Source organism: Dasypus novemcinctus, chromosome 17, assembly GCF_030445035.2.
Source record: "Dasypus novemcinctus isolate mDasNov1 chromosome 17, mDasNov1.1.hap2, whole genome shotgun sequence".
Classification (NCBI taxonomy): Eukaryota; Metazoa; Chordata; class Mammalia; order Cingulata; family Dasypodidae; genus Dasypus; species Dasypus novemcinctus.
In genome coordinates this window covers 11,058,284-11,077,483 of record NC_080689.1, presented here as the reverse complement: position 1 = coordinate 11,077,483, position 19,200 = coordinate 11,058,284, and the positions used below count along the sequence as shown (strand labels likewise).

Here is a 19,200-nt window from a genome sequence, read left to right as displayed (position 1 = left end):
AAAATAAAATAGCATCACTGGGGAGCAGATGTAGCTCAAGTGGCTGAGTGCCTGCATCCCATGTATGGGGTCCTGGGTTTGATCCTCGGTACCTCCTAAAAAAAAATCTGCTGGCTGTAGAGAATGTAGGATTTAAGGTTAGAGTCAAGTGGGGCATGGGGTGGCATGGGGATTCAGTCACTACACAGCCCTCTGTCCTTGGTGCTTCTTACTTTTCTAGGCCCCCTGACTCCACTGCCCCAAGGGCTGAGAGTTAGTGCCAGGACTGGCCAGCAACTCATCCAGTGCTCCAAGGCCATGCATCCTGGCTGGAAGCGCTAAAGGCCATCTGGATTTCAGGGCTCTACCTATACGGGGTTTAAAGCAGATTGAATTTTTGCTCTGATCAAAGGAAATAGTAATACTACCTAGGATTTAAATGAGACTTTAAACACATACAAAGCATTGAGTCCTTTCTCTCAGTCACCTGATGATACGTTATTATTCCCATTTTACAGATGAGGAAACTTCATAAATGATATCAAGTGATTTGCTTAAAAGTATACAAGTGGAAGAACCAGGAACCAAGGCGGGTCTTCTCAGGGTGACCAGTTAGTGACACATACCAGGTGGCAAGTGGATTTCATCGTATGGACAATGAGTTTCTACATATTCAGAATATGACTCAGATTCACTTACTGGCTACATTTGCTCTAGTTCAGAAAGGGAGCAACTGGTTATTTAAGTACTTCTAAAAAGCCCAGAATAGTCCACATGGCATTCATAAAATATCTGTTTGGATCACTCTTTATGTTACCACATTATTTTTCAGGGGAGGCCAAAGTCTATGATTTCTTTAGGGAATTAGTTTCCAAGTGAATCCTTGAGAATTTCATTTTTGCATTTCTCTGGCAAAAGCCAACTCTTCCTTCTTACCCCTTTTTTAACTAGTTTAGAGGTGTTGCTTCTAAGGTGGGATTTTTTTAAGTCCCTGAACCACGTAGGAGGATTTTACTAGAGGCACAAAGCATATGGTGCTTGTTAAAAATGGATATAGTTTGATATTCTAACCAAGTCAAAGACAATTAGCACTTTGTCAAGAAGCTAAAAAGTAGGACCTGCCAAGGTCTCCGTTCTCCAGGTACAGCGTGTGGCCTCGCAAGTGGCCGGCGCCCGGGGCTCCAAGGACAGCTGCCACTTACTCGGAGAAAAACCTGATGCTCAAACTTCTGACTTCTCAGGGTTTCAGCAGAGCTGCTTGGTGAAAACGGTTTCCTTCCTCAGAATCACAGTGCAGGCATTCACCGTGCCTTCTATTGGGCTTTGTCAAAGGTTACTCTTAAACTTTGTTACTTTTTACAATTTTCTTTTTGAACATTTGATACGTCCCTTTTCTGAAAAATCAAACCACCACCAACAGAAACAGTCTGGTAAAAAAAAAAAAATGCAGTTTTCATTTGTGATGTAAAGATGGACATAGCTTATGTAGTCTATTAAAATTATTTTTTATAATCTTTTAATGGTTTTACCAGCTTTACTGAGATGTAATTTATATACCATAAAATTTGCCCTTGTTGCATTGACAATTCAATGATTTCTGGGTCCATTTGTAACATGCAGCTATTATTACAATCAAAATTTAGAATATTTCCATCATGATCCCCAAAGATCCCTCACTCCCAAAAGATCCCTCATGTCTCTTTGCGGTCAATTGACTGTGCTTTCTATTTATTTTCCAAAAACAGAGTTGTTAATATTAGTCAAGAATTTTCGTTTTAGTGGGTGTCTTTTAACTCTGGCAGGACCCTTGCCTGCCCTTAAATTACCATGTGTGCTCTTGACATCAAAAGGAGAGTGATATTTGAAGATGAAATATAAATATGAAAATATTTATATTATTAACTAAAGATGAAATAATAAAGATGAAAAAGCACTTCAATCAGCTTAGCCCTTTTGCCTGGGCCCAAGTTGACATTCATGATCCGGAAATAGCGTTGTGCGGGCAGCAGGGTAAGTTCTGTTTGTCCCTGCCCCCACCTGAGTGCTGACCAACACCACAAAGCTGCGATGGATCGGTGGTGACCTGGGCAAGAGGGCAAGTGCCAGGGCTTGAACTCAGAACATCTAACTACATCCCAGGCTCTGCTCCTTCTTGTAACCTGGGAAAAATATCCTAACTCTTCAGCCTCCGCTTCTTCTGAGAATGGGGAATGTGGTATCTACCCACACTTATTGTGAAGATTAAATATTTATAAAAGCACCTTGCAAATCTCAACGCACTGGACAAAGACACTTGACAAGGGCAGGAAAGCTGGGCAAACTTGGCAGATAGTAAGCTCAGGCCCTGGCGCACAAAATGCTAGGTCTTTGGGGCAGTCTGAGCCACCTTCTGGTGTGTGGACCCCTGGAGGTCCTGTTCTGAGGCCCTCCTGAGGGTCTGGCTTCTGCATAAACTCGATTTTAAGTGTATGAAGTAAGGCTTTGCAAGGCATTTTATGTCCGTTACCTGTGCTGTGGAACTCCTACGAAGTCAGAGTAGGTTCCCAGTGAAGCTAGAACTCATCATGCGAGCCAGCCTCTTCAAGTCCCACCAAGGGGAACTTTTGGGACTCTTCTCTAACAGAGGATCAGCGCCCTCCAACTAGCTGAAAGCATGGCTCCAATTGCAAGGAGTTAACAGTTAAAACCCCTTTCTTAGCAGCATTTTGAACCTGCTGCTCTCAGGCACGAGTCCTCTGGGACTATGAAGCACATACACTGAAATGAACAAATGTGTAGATGGCCTCGTCTATTGTTAGTGCGCAGAGGGCCTATTTAAAAGAAAAATAACCATAGAAAATTTTGATTTGGTTCATTATACAAAAACTATGAAATCTAAGGAAAGGAGTTCGCAAACTAACTTTTTCGAGTTGTTTATTAAAATGAAATTAATGTAAGAGAAGTGTCCGTTGAATTCCTAGTTTAAGAAGAAAATTATTGAAACATTTAAAAAGAAGTGTGTCAACTTGTGAATTATGAATTAAGCAGTACATCAGTCTCCTGTTGGCCAATCTGCAAATGGACCAGCCCGCGTGTGGCTTTCTCTGTCATTCTACAAAGCAGACCTAGACAGTGACTGTGAATGCAACGGTGACTTTTGATTGCCTCCTGGACTGAATGCCCTGTAACTGACAAACACCAAACTGAAAACTTTCTGACCAGGTGGCACTTGGATTACAATGCAGGCAAAGCCCCTGGGGTCTCAGGGGCTCAGTTACATGGTGGGGGGCAGGGATGGGGGCAGGGACTGGAAGGTTGGTCAGACTCAGCACGTAATAAATTTGCTCAAAGTATTTACACTTTAGGAGCTGGAGCAGCAGCATCTGTAAAATGGATATAATAGTACCTATCCCTTAAGGTTGTAAGAACTAAATGAGAACAAGTCTGTAAAACGTGCACATGTTGTCTTTCATTGCCTCTGTGATGGCCTTGAATTTAAGCTGTTATATTATTTCACATACTAATAAAAAGGGGAAAAAATGCTGCCATAAGCCCTGACACAGCTGCAACAATAGTCCTGGGCCATACAGGAATGGGCCACGGCAGCGTCTCCTTGTTTTGCAACGTGTTTCATCTATTTTGAGGGGCTTGGCAATTGTGTCACTTGGATGATGGGCAATTCGGTTGCATGTGCCTTGGTAACAAAACACAACACAGCTTCATCTTTGTGTGAATTTCTTCATTTCTTGGGTCCCATGAAGCGTTTGGTTTTTGTGCTGCAAGAAAATATGGAATTGAAGTAATCCTCTAATGATAAGTTTTTGCTTTATTAATTTAAAGTTTACTCTCCTTTGTGTGTGTGTGTGTGTGCGCCTTTGTGGGTGCACCAATAACTTTCCTTTTCGGTGTGGAATCAGGGAGTAATCTTTTTGAGAACAGTTTTCCCGGGGTAGTACCTGCTGTGCATGTTACTCATGGGATGACGATATGGTCAGCTCCAACCGAGTTCACACGCAGGTAGTGACACCTGGATCACAGCCAGCCCCGCCTACAGCCATGGGTGTCTGGTGCATTTCAGAGATGTGGGAATATGAAAAAATATGTGTCTAGGACAGATGAAATCCATTAGTAAGTGCTCAATAGATGTTAGAAAGAGAAAAGCCAAGCTATTTCACCATGCCATTTTCTTTTTCTGTCATATAAAAACATTTTTTTAAAAACAGAACTTGGATATAAAATCCTGGCTTGGGTCAGATTTCTAAGACCCTGGGCGAGAAATTAATTTATTCATTTGTGTCACAAATATTTACTAAGCAATTACCATGAAGCAGGCATAAGGGATCCCACGACGAATTCTGCCTTTTAGGAATTTATAATCTAGCCGGCTTCTCTCCAAACGTGGACTGTGGACCAGCTGCCTGGGGATGACACGGGGCCGCACGGACCTGCTGGTCGGGGCCAGGGTCCTGCTCCCAGAGGCCCCTTGTGCCCCCAGCCTTGGAAACTGGCAGTGGAGGGTAACGGGTAATCACAGACGCAAACGACCGGACGGGCTTGGCACGCGGCACAATCGGCCCCATGATGGGAATAGAATTTATAATCTGTAATAAAAAATTGTATGGGGGCCAGACTCCTGGTGAAATGGGAAGCTATGAAAGATTGTCACTTATGTGACTGCGCTGGCGGCTCCCAGAGGCCACGGGCGCTGTGGGCTGCGGGCCTGTTTCTCTGTGCTCTGCCTCCACTCCCCGCGCCCCCCCAGCCATCATTTCAAATGGAAAATGCTCGTGTTAGGCTGAGAGGAGGTGACATCTGGGGGTTGGCTCAGTGCAGAGAGGACAGCATCTGCCTCTGCCCCTCCTGGTTATCTGGAACTAGTGGTGGGAGGCCCAGACTAGCTCATTAAACGCTAATCCAACTTCACCTGCAAGTGACCTGTCCTGAATGCTCTTTAACCCCTTGAAGGGTCAACATTCGAGAAGGTTGCTTTGCAAAGCCCTCTTCACAAACGCCGGCGTGCTGCGAGGAAGGGCTGCCGGGTGGTTGGCGCTGTGGTGGGCTCGGGACTCAGTGCTCGCCACTGTGGGGTGGGAGGAAAGCGCCCCCGTTTCCCCGATGTGTGAGATGGGGACAGTGGTTAGCATGACCTAGGGTTGTGTGAGGACTGCATTAAATAAGGCCTCTGGAAAGTGCCTCATCGAGTGCCTGTCGCCACTACTGATATTATTGTTTCCTCTTCCTCCTCCTCAGTGTCCCTGACCGGCTCTGCAGTTCCTAAGGAGGGCGCTATTCCCCGTTCGGCCACCGGGGGGCGCGTCATCTTGTCGCACCTACGGATACTGACCTGAGGCCAGAATGGATGCCCGGGCTTCGGCCTTTGGGGTCAGGTTCAGCCCAGCAGCTTCTCAATGCCAGTAAGAGCCAGTTGGTCCATTGGCCGGATTCCCGCAGGCCCTCCCCAAGGCCACGTCCTGTACAGGACAGCACGGAGGGCCCGGCTGGGACGCTGGGACGTCCTCGTCCTCATGGCCGTTTTGAAAATGGCCGAGCTGCCAGATGTGCAAACTGATCTGGACAAAACCTCTTTGGAATTATTATACGTTGTTTGTTTCTCTTTCTAAGAACAGTTTCTGGGGATGTCTTTGAAATAAACAGTGCAAAATACTGCCCTTGTGTTCCAGGAATTTAAAATAGCCCACCTGGAAAAAAAAAATCTCCTAATTCTGGCTACGGATATTTTGAAATAAAATAGAGGAAAGCTCCTGAAATATTCCTGATCTAGAATATGACTATTTGGAGAAATTGCTATTATTGTGGAGCAATGTTTTTTTCATTTCTCCCATATTGTCTTCTTTCATTCTTTCTCTCTTTTCTCTCCTCACGCCCCATCCCTTCCATTCTCATATGAGCCAAATGGTCATGCATTGATTTGACTGAAAGATGAAAACTTAGAAAATTAATAGAAAACAATATTTGTTTTCCTAGATCTTTTTCCTGAAAGTATATTATATATAATTTAATTATGTGTTTTAGGGTCAAGCTATGATTTATCATGGATCCATCTGCAAAACTTTTAAAGTCTATTTTAATTCCGATTGATGTGTGTCTGAAACAAATATTGAGCAGCATTTGAATTTGAAGGTAAGGAAGAATTAATAATTTTTTAGAAATTGATCAGTCTTAAGGATATGTGTTGAAATGTGTAGTTGCCCTGTTTGGGATTCAAGCTATGTTCTCCATATTCTGATAAGCATTCATTATTTTGTTTGATAGTTTTTAGTAAAATATTTGACCTCTTAAAGTAACTTGATTTAATCAGGAGGAAAGCAGAAAGCAGCCAGTACAATGAGGAGTGGCATGGAACAAATGTTTCTCAAATTGGGGAAAACCATCTGGGTAATTTAGGAAGGGATATTTCCAGGCAACTCCCCAAACCTCTGGAATCACAGCCCAGGGGTAGGGGTGGGGAGGCAGGAACTACACCTCCAGCCTCCTAGCCAAATGATTCTCTTATTTTTCTTACACTTCTTATTTTGAAATAATGTCAAACTTACGGGACAGTTGCAAAAATTATACAAATCCCATCCAGTGAACTCCAACATACCCCCCTTCAGATACCCAGATCCATCAATTTTAATAATTTCCCACATTTGCCGTATCTGTCAGTCAAGCCATCATTCACCATCTATCTATCATCCTTCTGTCCATCCACCTCTATTTAACCCAAGTGATTTTTTTTTCGGGAGGCACAGGAGACCTCCTACGTGCAAAGCAGGCCTTCGACAACCGGCTACCCCGCTCGCTCAGGCGACTCTTCACTGTGATGGGCGGCTCCTGGTCTTGACTATTTCTACAGTTCCTTTCCTGCAGCAAATTGTAGTTTGTGCTGCTCTAGACTAGACCCTCGGCTTCTCAGCAGGAACAGCCAGAGAGCCATGCGAAGAGAAGACAGGGGTGAAGAGGTTTGGGACTCAAATGCTGAATAGTAGCTCAGCGCTGGCCGCCCGTTGGAATCCCCTGGAGATGTCATCGTCGCCTCACGCCTGGAACCCACTGCCCAGAGTGATTTCCTTGGTCTGAGGCAAAGGCTGGGCAGCAGGGTTTTTAAAATCCCCTAAGTGAGTCCAGAGGGCAGCGTCTCTGAGAACTCTGTGGTGGAGGGGTATCAAATAGGGCGAGAACTAGAGGAAAACAAGGGATCTGTAAATGAGGAGGCAGCATCACCCAGCGAGCGTGAGATTTGGGTGCCCGTGGGGATGAAAGCCAGACTGCTGGGAGTGTGAGAGGAGTCAGGGAGTAAAGGCTTTTTTAAGATGGTGGGTGTAGGGAGGAAAAAGGCACTGGGCTGGTTTGTAGAAGATGGGATTGTATTTACATGGGGAAAACCCCATAAACCTTCACTAAGAGAGGTTACATTTATCCTGGCCCTCAGCCATGGTTTCCATGACCAGCATGGGGCACGAAGGGTGGACTGGAAAGAAATCCAGGTTTGGAGGTGGAGGACATGGGGCAGACGTAAGAGTGGAGTGACCTTGGGCAGACAGAGTGACCTTGGGCAGGCAAAGCGGCCAAGAGAGGGTGGGAGGGAAACGTGCGAGGTTGCTGAGGGAGCAGTGGGGGAACAGGCGCAACCTTGAAAAGTGCAGCACGGCCTTCCCACAGCTAGAATGTTCCAGTGTGAGCACATCATTTCCTTCTCGTGCATGGTCACATTCCAGTGGGAGGGGAAAGGGGAGGAGAAGAGGAGAGAGGGGCTCAGGCAGGAAAAGCCAAGAGACGCTGATTCAACTCACTCACCGTCGTGGATTTAGTGATACTGGCATTATGAGCTGCCCTTTACCGGGAGCCTGGTCTGGGCCAGGGCTAGCATAGCAGACTGTCTGACTGAATGGTAACCACGAACGCAGAGCCAGGAGTTACCTCTTGTCTGCTGTGCGGACATTGAAACTTGGGTTACCTGCTTGCCGGTCCAAGGGGCAGGCTGTCAAGGGGCTGAGCTGGGCTTTGAAGGTCCCTCTGTCCACCTCGAATACTGTCCGTCCTCTCCTCTCTGGTGTGAGCATGTGGAAACCTCCTGCCTTCTCTGCCTGAATCTGTAATCCAGCTGATGTGGGGTGGGCAAGCTCTGAGGACTTCTTTCTGGGGCCAGTGGAGCAAATAGCCAAAGCGGGGTCAAGTCCTTGTCCAAGAGAACCTATGAAAATGGGAAGTAGTACTTCAAAGAACCTTCCTGGGACCAACTTATTGCTTTTAAATGGACTATCCAATGTGTGCGACACACACACACAGTTCCTCTACACTTTGGGGACAATTTGCTCATACTTTAATTTATAAAACAAAGCCTTCTTGTCCCAGTCCAAGAATTGACCTCGGGATTCTTCCTCCCGTAATTGATTCTAGGGAAGCGATCATTGATACCTGCAGTTTTAGCTACAAGGGTGTTTATGGCAATGCTGTCAGTAAAAGAGAGAAATTGCAAACTGATTGCAAATCCAAGGACATTGAAGTGTTAGGAGCAGAAGGACAGGCAGTCTCAGTGCTCGGATTAATGGGATTAAAAACTCTGCTGTTTATGAGCCTTTGTGAACCTGGCAAGTTACTTAGCCTCGATTTCCTCATCTGAAAATGGGCGTAAGAAATGTCTCTCATAGCGGTGCCGGGAGGGGTACCGCGGCCCTAGTACATGGTGCGTATATTATTTATACAGGTTAGATTTTGTCACTTTTGCTCTGCCACAGAATGTCCTAAAACAATTCTATTTGGCATCAAAAATAATGCTGTAGACCAGTATTCGATGGGATGGAAACATGCTCATGAAATATCAAATGAAAGTCAAAGAATGGTTTGTGGAGTACGACCCTTTATTTGTAGATTTATACATTAAAAACAAAGACCGGAAGTGAACACGTATTTGTGCTGGTTCCCTTGGAGGTCTCCCTGCAGATTTCCCTGCCTACAACCTCCCTCTCCCGCAGTCCCTCTTTGGCACTGCAGCCAGAGGGCTCCTGGAAAAAAGTCAGATGACGTCACTCCTGTGCTGAGAGCTGTCCATTGGAAATGCGAGAGAAAGCCAAAGCTCTTATTCAATCTAGAAAGCCCTACATGATTTGCCCCCACTCCCACCTTCCCTTCCAGACCCCATCCCCTTCTCCCCTTTTCCCCTCTGCTCCTGCTGAGCTGATGTGTTTTCTGTGCCTCAAACTATTGGACCTGCTTCTGCCCTGGGGCCTTTGCACCCCTCTGCCTGGAATGTCTTTTCCCTGGCTGTGCACGGGCCTTGTTGCCTCACTCCCTTCGCATCTTGAGTAGTCACCTCAGCAGGCCCTTCCCTGTCCACCAAACCTAACTGCCAACCCGCTAAGAGTTCATGCCCCTCATTTCCCCTCTTCTTAGCATTTAAATCCTTCACCTCCATGAAGGCAGGGGATCCTGCTGGATTTATTCACTGTGGTATCTCCAGCACCTGCTACAGTTTCTGGAACTTAGTAGCTGCTCATTAAATTTCCAATGAATGGACAGCTTATTTCACTTTTCTTCCATTGCTTTTCTATATGTTCCAAGCTTTTTCAGTTAACATACCTTGTTTTTCCAATAAGAAACAGGTGAATATTAAAAATGAGTAGCATTTCATCTGTATATCTCAATTTTATACCATTTGTTTTGAACTTGGGGTACTTGGATGTGATGGGGTGGTGTGGCAGTTTGATATTATTGATGAATCCAAAAAGAAATACTGGATTATGTTTGTAAACTGATCTTTTCCTCTGGGCATATTAGATTATATTGGATTCATAAGTCTACTTGATTAAGTAATTATGTAACCCTCTTGTGCCAGTAGGGCACAGATAAAAGGCATGGCAAAGGACAGAGTTGAGGGTTCTTAATGTTGGAGTTTTGACGTTGGAGTTTGATGCTGAAGCTGGAACCCTGGGAAGCGAGGAACCCTGAACCCAGAGAGAAGCAAGACCCTGGAAGGGAGGAACCCAGGAAGCCTGAACCCTCGCAGACGTCGGCAGTCATCTTGCTCCAACACGTAGAAATAGGCTTTGGTGAGGGAAGTGACTTATGCTTTATGGCCTGGTATCTGTAAGCGCCTACCCCAAATAAATACCCTTTATAAAAACCAGCCGATTTCTGGTATTTTGCATCAGCACCCCTTTGGCTGACTAATACAGGCGGGAAAGGAAAACGGAGACAATGAAATGAGGGAGAGACAGGCTGAGCCTGCTGTTTGAGATGTGTCCTGGACATCAGCCAAGTCCTTTGCTAAATCAAGGGGCTGGAATGTAATACTCCTTATCAAGAAAGCCAAATTACTGCTTTAAACCTAGGGCCATCGTATTTGAATCCCAGCTGCTCCAGTTTCTAATAATTTCCTACATATTTTTATTGTTCAGGTTTCTAATAACATCAAACGCATGTCTTCTCCAACATGAGGAATGCATTTAGTTCAAAAACACTCAAGATGGAAAACATTTGAAGTACATGGCAGAGCCACAGGGGTGAAGCCGCCCCCGGGTTAGCAATTTCCACGTGAGCTTCTCCCATGATCAACCAGGAGAAAAGGTTCATTCGCCGTAAGAGAGGCTCAGTTCAGGTTTCTTGAGATAATGTTTAACAACCAGGTCAAACACACAAACCTGTTCTCTGTTAACCTCCTCTGAGTAATAGTACCCAGGGGTCTCCGGTAGAAGACGGTGGCTTGATTTTCACTTGGAGACAAAGGCCATTCCAAAGGCAGAGGAACGAGTGTCCCAGAGCCTGTTTCCGCTTTCTCTTTCAGTTCTTTCCTGGAGCTCTCCGCTAGTCCCTCCTTTTAAACACCCTCGAGATTCTGCTCATTCTCAAATCCACACACCCGGCCCCCTTTCTGAAGCCCCCGGGCCATGCCTATCACCTCCCGGGTATCTCACACCCACCGTGTCCAGAAGGGAGCCCAGCACCTGCCCCCGCAGCGGGGCCCTCCCCGGGCTCTGGTCTCAACCGCGGGCTCTGTGGTCCCTCCACCCCCGCCCCCCGCCTCCACCCACCCGTGGAGGCTCCGCTTTCCTCCGTCTTCAGAATCTCAGAACGCGACCTCTTCTCCCCCTCTGCACCGCTCGGCGGCCCCCGTGTGGGCGGCCCTCCTCTCTCATGGGGCACAGGCTGCGCCTTCGCGCGCCCTGCCACCCTCCGCCCTCCCCTGTGGGGGGGCATCGTCCCACGAAGCACACTGCATCTGGCCACTCCCTGGCCCGAAAGCCTGCAGTGGCTTCCTGTCACCTTGGGATAAAGTCCAGCTCTCTACTGTGACTTCCAAGGGTGTGTGTGACTCTAGAGCAGGGGTTCTGAACCTTTTTTCTTCCAAGGGCCCCTTTGCCAGTCAAGTGAAAATCACGGACCCCTTCCTAAGTCCACACTACACTGTATAATAATAAATATATCACACCCGCACCAACACGACCCAACAACAATGTTGTTTTTTTAAATTTAAATTCAACTCAAGGGCCCCTGGTTAAGAACCCCTGCATTAGAGGATTATGAAATCAATTTGGGGGGTTATAGCCAACTTTAAAAAAGTAGGATAGAATATAAACAGAGCTCTGCACACATGGTAATGGCACGTATTGTTTCGTGACTTTGGTTTCATATATATTTGTGTGTGCGTGTGTGAATGTCCTGAGTTCCGATGTAAAACATATGACTCCCTGTTGGCTCTGGTGAAGGCAAGTTTGAAAAACACCTTTTGTGCTCTGGCCAGGCTCTCCGGGTTTGCTTCCTACTTGCCATACTCTCCCGCCAGCTCCCTCCTGTCTCCAGCTCTTCGCATTGGCTGTTCTCTTCGCCTGAAGTCCTCTCCCTGCTCCACGCCCCCCCCCCCCTCAGTCCCCGCCCTCTCTCATCTGGCTAATTCTTATTCTTCAGACCTCGGCTTAACTGTCTCTGTCTCACGGAAGGCCTCCCTGTCCCCACGCAGGGCTAGGTCACCTGCCGAACGCGCCCGTGACCTCCTGTCCCTCCCCCACCGACGCACACCTGAGCTCGTGGGGAAATCGCCCACCTTGCCTCCGGTTTCCCTGCCGATCGATACCTCCGCTAGGGGGCCACAGCTCTCGTTTCACACACACACAATTTCCTCGTTGCGTAGAATTACATCCACGTTTCCCTGCGGATCCCTGGCGCACAGCGGAGTGCCAGGCTCAGGAACCACGTGTTGAATGTGCCCGCCAAGGAGCCCGTGCGAGAAAGCACATCAAGTATCTCTTTTTTTTTTTTTTTTTTTTTAAAGATTTATTTTTATTTATTTAATTCCCCTCCCCTCCCCCGGTTGTCTGTTCTCTGTGTCTCTTCGCTGCGTCTTGTTTCTTGTTTCTTTGTCCGCTTCTGTTGTCGTCAGCGGCACGGGAAGTGTGGGCGGCGCCATTCCTGGGCAGGCTGCTCCCTCCTTCGCGCTGGGCGGCTTTCCTCACGGGCGCACTCCTTGCGCGTGGGGCTCCCCTACGCGGGGGACACCCTGCATGGCAGGGCACTCCTTGCGCGCATCAGCACTGCGCATGGGCCAGCTCCACACGGGTCAAGGAGGCCCGGGGTTTGAACCGCGGGCCTCCCATGTGGTAGACGGACGCCCTAACCACTGGGCCAAGTCCGTTTCCCTCAAGTACCTCTTGAGCACCTCTGACCGCCAGGCCATCTGGACGTACGGAAGCAAACCAGGCTGTGTTCATCCCGCAACTTGGCAGATCATCTGCCCCCGGCCTCTGCAGCGAGACTGCTCCTCCCCCAGGGAGGGCTCGCTGGCAAGTTTCCTGAGCAAAGCGTCCCACGGGGGCTGTTAGAGGACTCAGCAAGGCTCTTTGTGCCCCCAAACCAAAGATCAAACAAGGCCTCCTCCAGCCTCCCTGCTTTGACCCGCCACTTCTTACCTGGAGAGGAAAGACCTTGGTTTACAGAGGATTTTCTCGGGTCAGTGACAAGGTGGCATCCCTGGCCCTCACAGGCCTGAGCCCCGACTGCACCTACGCCAGGCAGAAGGAACGCGCCAGCAATATCCCTCGCGCCTTGTGAGGGATTACTAAACGTGGCCTTTCAGACATAAATTACGTTGGGAAGAAGGGAGGGAAGTCGAGAGTGCCGGGCCCTGAGAGGAGCCGCACAGCCAAGAGGCAGGAACGGGCTGGAGGCCTCGGCCCGGCCCTCGCCTCCACGCGTGGAAGCGTGGGGGGCCGCGGGCACCGCCGGCTCCTGCTCCCCGCCCTGCCCCGGCATCCTGGCAGCCCTGGGCAGGGCACCAAGCCTTTCCGGATCACTGTTCACTTCCCAGTGAGGTGGGCAGCAAAACCTGGGCCTGGGCTTGCTCGACGCGTGACGACACACAAAACGCTGAGCCCAGCTCTCCGTGCGGCTCCACCACCTGGCACCCACGGCCACGAGAGCAGCTGGGCAATGCCCTTACCTGGGTAGCAGGTAGGGAAGTGGGGTCTCTAACGCGGACAGCGGGTTCTCCAGCTCCGCAGCAGGTTCCACAGGCAGGGCCTGGGCTGGGGCTGGGGGCCCTGGAGCAGGCACGGAGGGGGGCACCCTGCCTTGGCGCTGCCCAGCCGGTCAAGGTGCAAGTCCTACGATGAAAACTTAGGCTTCCCACGAGAAAGGAACTAAGCAGGGACTTTGGAAGCGATGACACCCCGTGATGCGCTTGGGCACTGGTTTAATTTTACTTTTTGTTGCTGTCTATGCTGAGCCCCCAGAGTCTGGCAAACACCCCCACCGGCGAGGGCAAGTCATCAAGGCAGTGACCACCTCCTGCTGCGTGAGTCCTCGCCAGCCTCGGATGCTTCTGCGGCCCTGGCGTCGGGGCAGCGTGTTCTCCATTACCCCGCAAGCCCCAGACGGCAGGAAATGCGCAGGCCAGGCCGCGGGAGCGGGGGTCGCGGCCCTCGCCTTCCCCGGGACAACTTGAACCGATACCTTTGAAGGAGCTAATAGGAACCACGCCGGGGAGGCTTCGCTGCTCTCCAAAGACGTAATAGAAAACACACACAAAACACTCGCCCGGCTTGGAAAGAAAGGCGGTTTGTTTCCCCCCAGAGAGAGTCTAAAGGCCAGATTTTCAGGGAGAGGCTGTAAGATTCGTGAGGGTGGGAAATGCAGGGAGCCCAAGGCCGCGCTGGTCTCCTTCCACGTTGGCGGAAGCAGCATGGGTGGTGGGCCCTCCCTCCAGGTCACTACGGTGGGAGAACACTAACCCCCACCCCCAGTACAAAGGCGGCCAAGCGGAGCAAGGGGCCGGGGAGGGGGCAAGTCTGGCCCTCACTGGCCGCCCAGCGTGTGCCATGGTCAGAGCCATGCCGGGGGCTCTGCGCGGCTTTCCATCAGAGAGCGTGAGCTTCTGGTGGGCGGTGGGGGGCGCTGGCAGCGGGATCGAGCCAAAGAAGGTGCTTGCGTCCCCGGCAAGCTGGTTCCGGGAAGTTCACTATCCATCAGTAACAGCTCAACCAACAATGTGGCAAGGCACGGTCTAGGGGATTCCACAGGGGGCAAAGCAGCTCCCGCTTCCCTCGAGCTCACGTTCTAGTAACAAGAAGCGGGTTAACAAACAGGTCTAGGAAGGCAAGTAAAGCAGTGAAGGGGAGGGCGTGGGGCGGACTGCTTATCTCGGGGACTTCTACGCGCCAGGCACCCTGTGAGGACACCTCTGCCTCCAAGGAAGTTCCACTTTTCCAGGGAAGGTCAGGCAGATGATGGGCAGGTAACATGGGGCATGGGGGGAGGGGAGCAGATGTGGCTAAAGTGATTGGGCTCCCAGATGGCCCGTGCCACGCGGAGAGCTGATGCAACGAGATAACACAACAAAAAAGAAACACAGTGAGAGACACAACAAACCAGGGAGCTGATGCAGCTCAAGCGATTGAGTGCCTCCCTCCCACGTCGAAAGGTCCAGGGATTGGTTCCCAGAGCCTCCTAAAGAGAAGATGAGAAGAGGGAAGGGACTTGGCCCAGTGGTTAGGGCGTCCGTCTACCACATGGGAGGTCGGCAGTTCAAACCCCAGGCCTCCTTGACCCGTGTGGAGCTGGCCCATGCGCAGTGCTGATGCGCGCAAGGGTGCCCCCGCGTAGGGGAGCCCCACACGCAAGGAGTGCACCCATAAGGAGAGCCGCCCAGCGCGAAAGAAAGTGCAGCCTGCCCAGGAATGGCACCGCACACACGGAGAGCTGACACAGCAAGATGATGCAATAGAAAGAAACACAGATTCCCAAGCCACTGACAGCGACAGAAGCGGACAAAAAGAACACGCAGCAAATAGACACAGAGAACAGACAACTGGGGTAGGGGGGCGGGGGGAAGAGAGAGAAATAAAGAAAATAAATCTTAAAAAAAAAAAGAAGACAAGCAGACACAGAAGATGGACACAGAGCAGACAGCGAGTGCAGGCAGTAGGTAGGGGGAAACAAGTAAGTAAATAAATAAATACATAAATCTCAAAACCAAAAACACCCAAGCCCTGTGCAGGGGTGTGCTGCCTCCCACGAGGCCACAGGAGCTCTGGGGCCCTTAGGCATCAGTCCCGAAGGAAGTGACCCCTCGGCTTCCCTGCCGCCGTGGCCCTCCGCAAGCCTTGCGCCTGGGGGAGCCCGGGGAGCCGCCCTGGGTGCCTGGAGCGGGCTCCCAGAGCCTTGGCTCGGGCACTCCCTCCGGCTCTGCTTCCCTCCTTTGCCTGCTGAGAAATCACAGCAGAAGGAGGTGATTTTGACCCGGGCTCGCCTGTATTGTTCTTGATCCTGTACAGAAAAGCCCATGTCGGTTGGGGGAGAGGAGGGGGCGCCTAAAACTGTGGCTGAGGCAGGGAGAGACAAGCAGGACCCACTGCCACCCGCCGAGACCAGGCGCCACCCCTGGAGTCGCGGCAGGCTCGGGAGGGGGGCCCCGGGCCTGGCGTGCTGGCACCGGGCTTCCTGGGCTGAAGAGTTTTCCTTCACCACCGCCTCGGTGGAAGTGAAGACCTCGGTCCTGCGAGGGGCTAGGGGCTCGTCTGCCTGCCAGGGGAGCCTCGATCCTGGCATTAGCGGGCTGGGTAATTTGTGGGCCTTCAGCGCGCCCTCATTTTGCTCGAGCGCCTGATGGAAATGTCCTCTTAATTGCCGGGGCTCGGGTGGTCATAAGGCACCTCCGCGTTTCGCGCAAAATGACGGCGACAGCAGCCCAGCTGGAGACAAGCAAAGGATTAGTAAGGACCGCGAGTGGAGTTCGGGATTACCCCCCAGCCACGCAGAGCAGGGAGGGAAGAGGGGGGGTTCGGAACCTAACAGCCTCATCTTCCATGCTGTAGATGGAGAGAAGGGCGTCGTGTCTATTTTTACATTCCTGCCACCGAGGTTAGCAGGGAGCTTTATATGTAAGGGAGCACACCTTATTAGAATAAAATGCACTACAGGGAGCTCTTAATTTTCCACATCAGCGGCAGGAACCTTTGGTGGGCGGTAGACTTCATAGTAATAATATTAATAATAATTTCCACATTTATTGACCGCCGTGTGCCAGGACAGGACTAAGCTCTTGCTGGGTGTTGGTTCAGGGAGGGTGACAGCGCATTCTGCTGAGATCGGGGCTATCGTTTAACCCCATCCGCAAAGGAAGTAACTAAAGCTAAGGGGGGGTCAAGCACCTGAGGCCACACAGCTGGCGAGCAGACCGAAGCTTAGAGTGGGAGGAAGGGCCCCAAATGACACAGCTAATAAAGGACCGAGCTGGGATTAGAACTCACCCCAGAGGGAAGTGGACTTGGCCCCGTGGTTAGGGCGTCTGTCTACCACATGGGAGGTCCACAGTTCAAACCCCGGGGCCTCCTTGACCCATGTGCAGCTGGCCCATGCGCAGTGCTGATGCACGCAAGGAGTGCCCTGCCATGCAGGGGTGTCTCTGTGTAGGGGAACCCCATGCGCAAGGAGTGCACCCGTAAGGAGAGCTGACCAGCGCGAAAGAAAGAGCAGCCTGCCCAGGAATGGCGCCACACACACGGAGAGCTGACACAGCAAGATGCCACAACAAAAAGAGACACAGATTCCCGGTGCCGCTGATAAGGAAAGAAGTGGTCACAGAAGAACACACAGCGAATGGACACAGAGAGCAGACAACGTGGCGGGGGTGGGGAGGGGAGGAAGGGGAGGGAAAATAATAAAAAATAAATAAATCTTAAAAAAAAAACTCACTCCAGAGCCCACTCTCTAACTGCCACGTCTTGTTGGGGAGCAGCCTGAGAAACTGGGCTGGGTCACATTTCCTAGCCCACCTGTGATGGGGGCTAAGGCCTGTTCTCTCTTGGGCTGCGCAGCCCTCGAGGGGCAGCGGGTGGCCGGGGAGAGAGCAGACCCAGCCCCACGACGAGACCAGTCATTTTAGAACCAGGGATGGGTGACGGTGCTTTTGGAACATCGGGAGTACACATTTCAAAGTCAATTCCGAGCACCTGGGGCAAGTCACAGAGAGGGCCAAGTCCGCACACAGCTGCAGTGGGTTTGGTAGGTTGGCGGGTGGGGGGGGCAGCTCAGGGAAGGTCTATTCCCATTGCTTCGACTGATTCAGTTTGTAGAAAGAAAGATGTGAGCCCAGGGGTAGGGCAGGAGGCGATAGAGATTGGAGAAGACACGATATCTCTGGCTCAGAGCCCTCAGTCGTGTCTTTCTCCCCAGCGGATCACCTGGCGTGCCATGATTTTAGAGCCGGCTATGTGCTAACAACTCCCAGGCTGGTATCTCCAGTTGGGATGTCTTCTTCGAACTCCAGATACTTACATTTAACAGATACGCCTTTGACAGCTCTCCTTGAATGTTTCACTGGCATCTCAAACATACTCCTCACTTCATCTAATCCTGCCTTTCTTCTGGCCTTCTCTTCTCTCAGCAGATGACTTAAACCAAAATCCTCGCAGTAATCCTTTTCTCCTCTTTCTCTCACCCCGCCCCCCATCAACCCATTGGCAAATTCTGCTCACTTTACCTTTGAAATAAACTCAGAATCTGACTGTCTCCCTACCACCCCACCCTTGTTTAAGCTGCTAGAATACCTTGCTTGGACTATTGCAGTAGCCTCCTATCCCAACTGTGCCCCTCTACAGTCTTCCTCACATGGTAGCCAGAGTGGTATTTTTAAAATGAAAGGGGAGTTATTTATTTCTTTGCTCAAAACTCTCCCGGCAGGGAGCACATGTAGCTCAGTAGTTAAGTGTCTGCCTCCCATGTACGAGATTCTGGGTGCAATCCCCAGGACCTCCTAAAACAAAACATAACAAACCTTTCTCAGGTGGCTTCCCATTTCACTCAGGACGAATTTTAAAAATTATACCAAGACCTTTAAAGGTCCAACATGAGCCAGCACAGCCCATCCCCCACCCCAAGATTTAATCTCATCTACTAGTCTATACCCCATGCACTCTTCTGTGGCCATGCTGCCTCCGTAATACCTCTCAAAACACTCCAATTACACTCTTCCCTGGGGGCCTGTGCACCCACAGCTCCTCTTCGTGGAACACTCTTCCTCCAACTACCTGCCAGGCTCAGCCCATCACTTCTTTCAATTCTGCTTAAATGTCCCCAGTAGCCAAAAAGCCTTTCTGGACCAGCATTGCCTCCATCACTCTCTACCTCCTTACCCAGTTTTTTCCTTCTTTGCCCCTGCCACAGTGTGCCAATTTAGATACCGATGTTTATTTAAATGTCTACCTCCACCAATAAGAATGTCAGCTCCATGGGAAGAGGGACTCTGTTTTGCTCAATATTTGTGCTGAAAAGTGCACAGACCTGCCGGCTGCTCTCTCAGCCCAGGAAGAACTTCCCGGGTGCCAGGGCCAGACAATCACTGCTTAAAAGCAACAAAAGGGGAAGTGGACCTGGCCCAACGGATAGGGCGTCTGTCTACCACATGGGAGGTCCGCGGTTCAAACCCCGGGCCTCCTGACCCGTGTGGAGCTGGCCCATGCGCAGTGCTGATGCGCGCAAGGAGTGCCGTGCCACGCAAGGGTGTCCCCCGCGTAGGGGAGCCCCACGCACAAGGAGTGCGCCCCGTAAGGAGAGCTGCCCAGCACGAAAGAAAGTGCATCCTGCCCAGGAATGGCGCCGCACACACGGAGAGCTGACACAGCAAGATGATGCAACAAAAAGAGACACAGATTCCCGTGCTGCTGACAACAGCGGACAAAAAGAAGAACACACAGCAAATAGAAACAGAGAACAGACAACTGGGGCGGGGGGTAAGGAGGGAGAAATAAATAA

General features: G+C 50.5%; 1 protein-coding gene across 4 annotated transcripts in view; it reads right to left on the bottom strand.

Moving 5' to 3' along the window:
* Positions 1–19,200, bottom strand: part of GPR45 (G protein-coupled receptor 45) — an 89,105-nt gene that overhangs the window by 18,425 nt on the left and 51,480 nt on the right. Inside the window, exon 3 of one of the 4 annotated variants that reach the window (XM_058278274.1) lies at positions 7,916–8,152. The exons of the other annotated variants lie outside the window; for them this stretch is intronic. The gene's annotated coding sequence lies outside the window, so the exon portion shown is untranslated. The remainder of the gene's footprint in view (positions 1–7,915; positions 8,153–19,200) is intronic. 4 annotated transcript variants of the gene reach the window in all.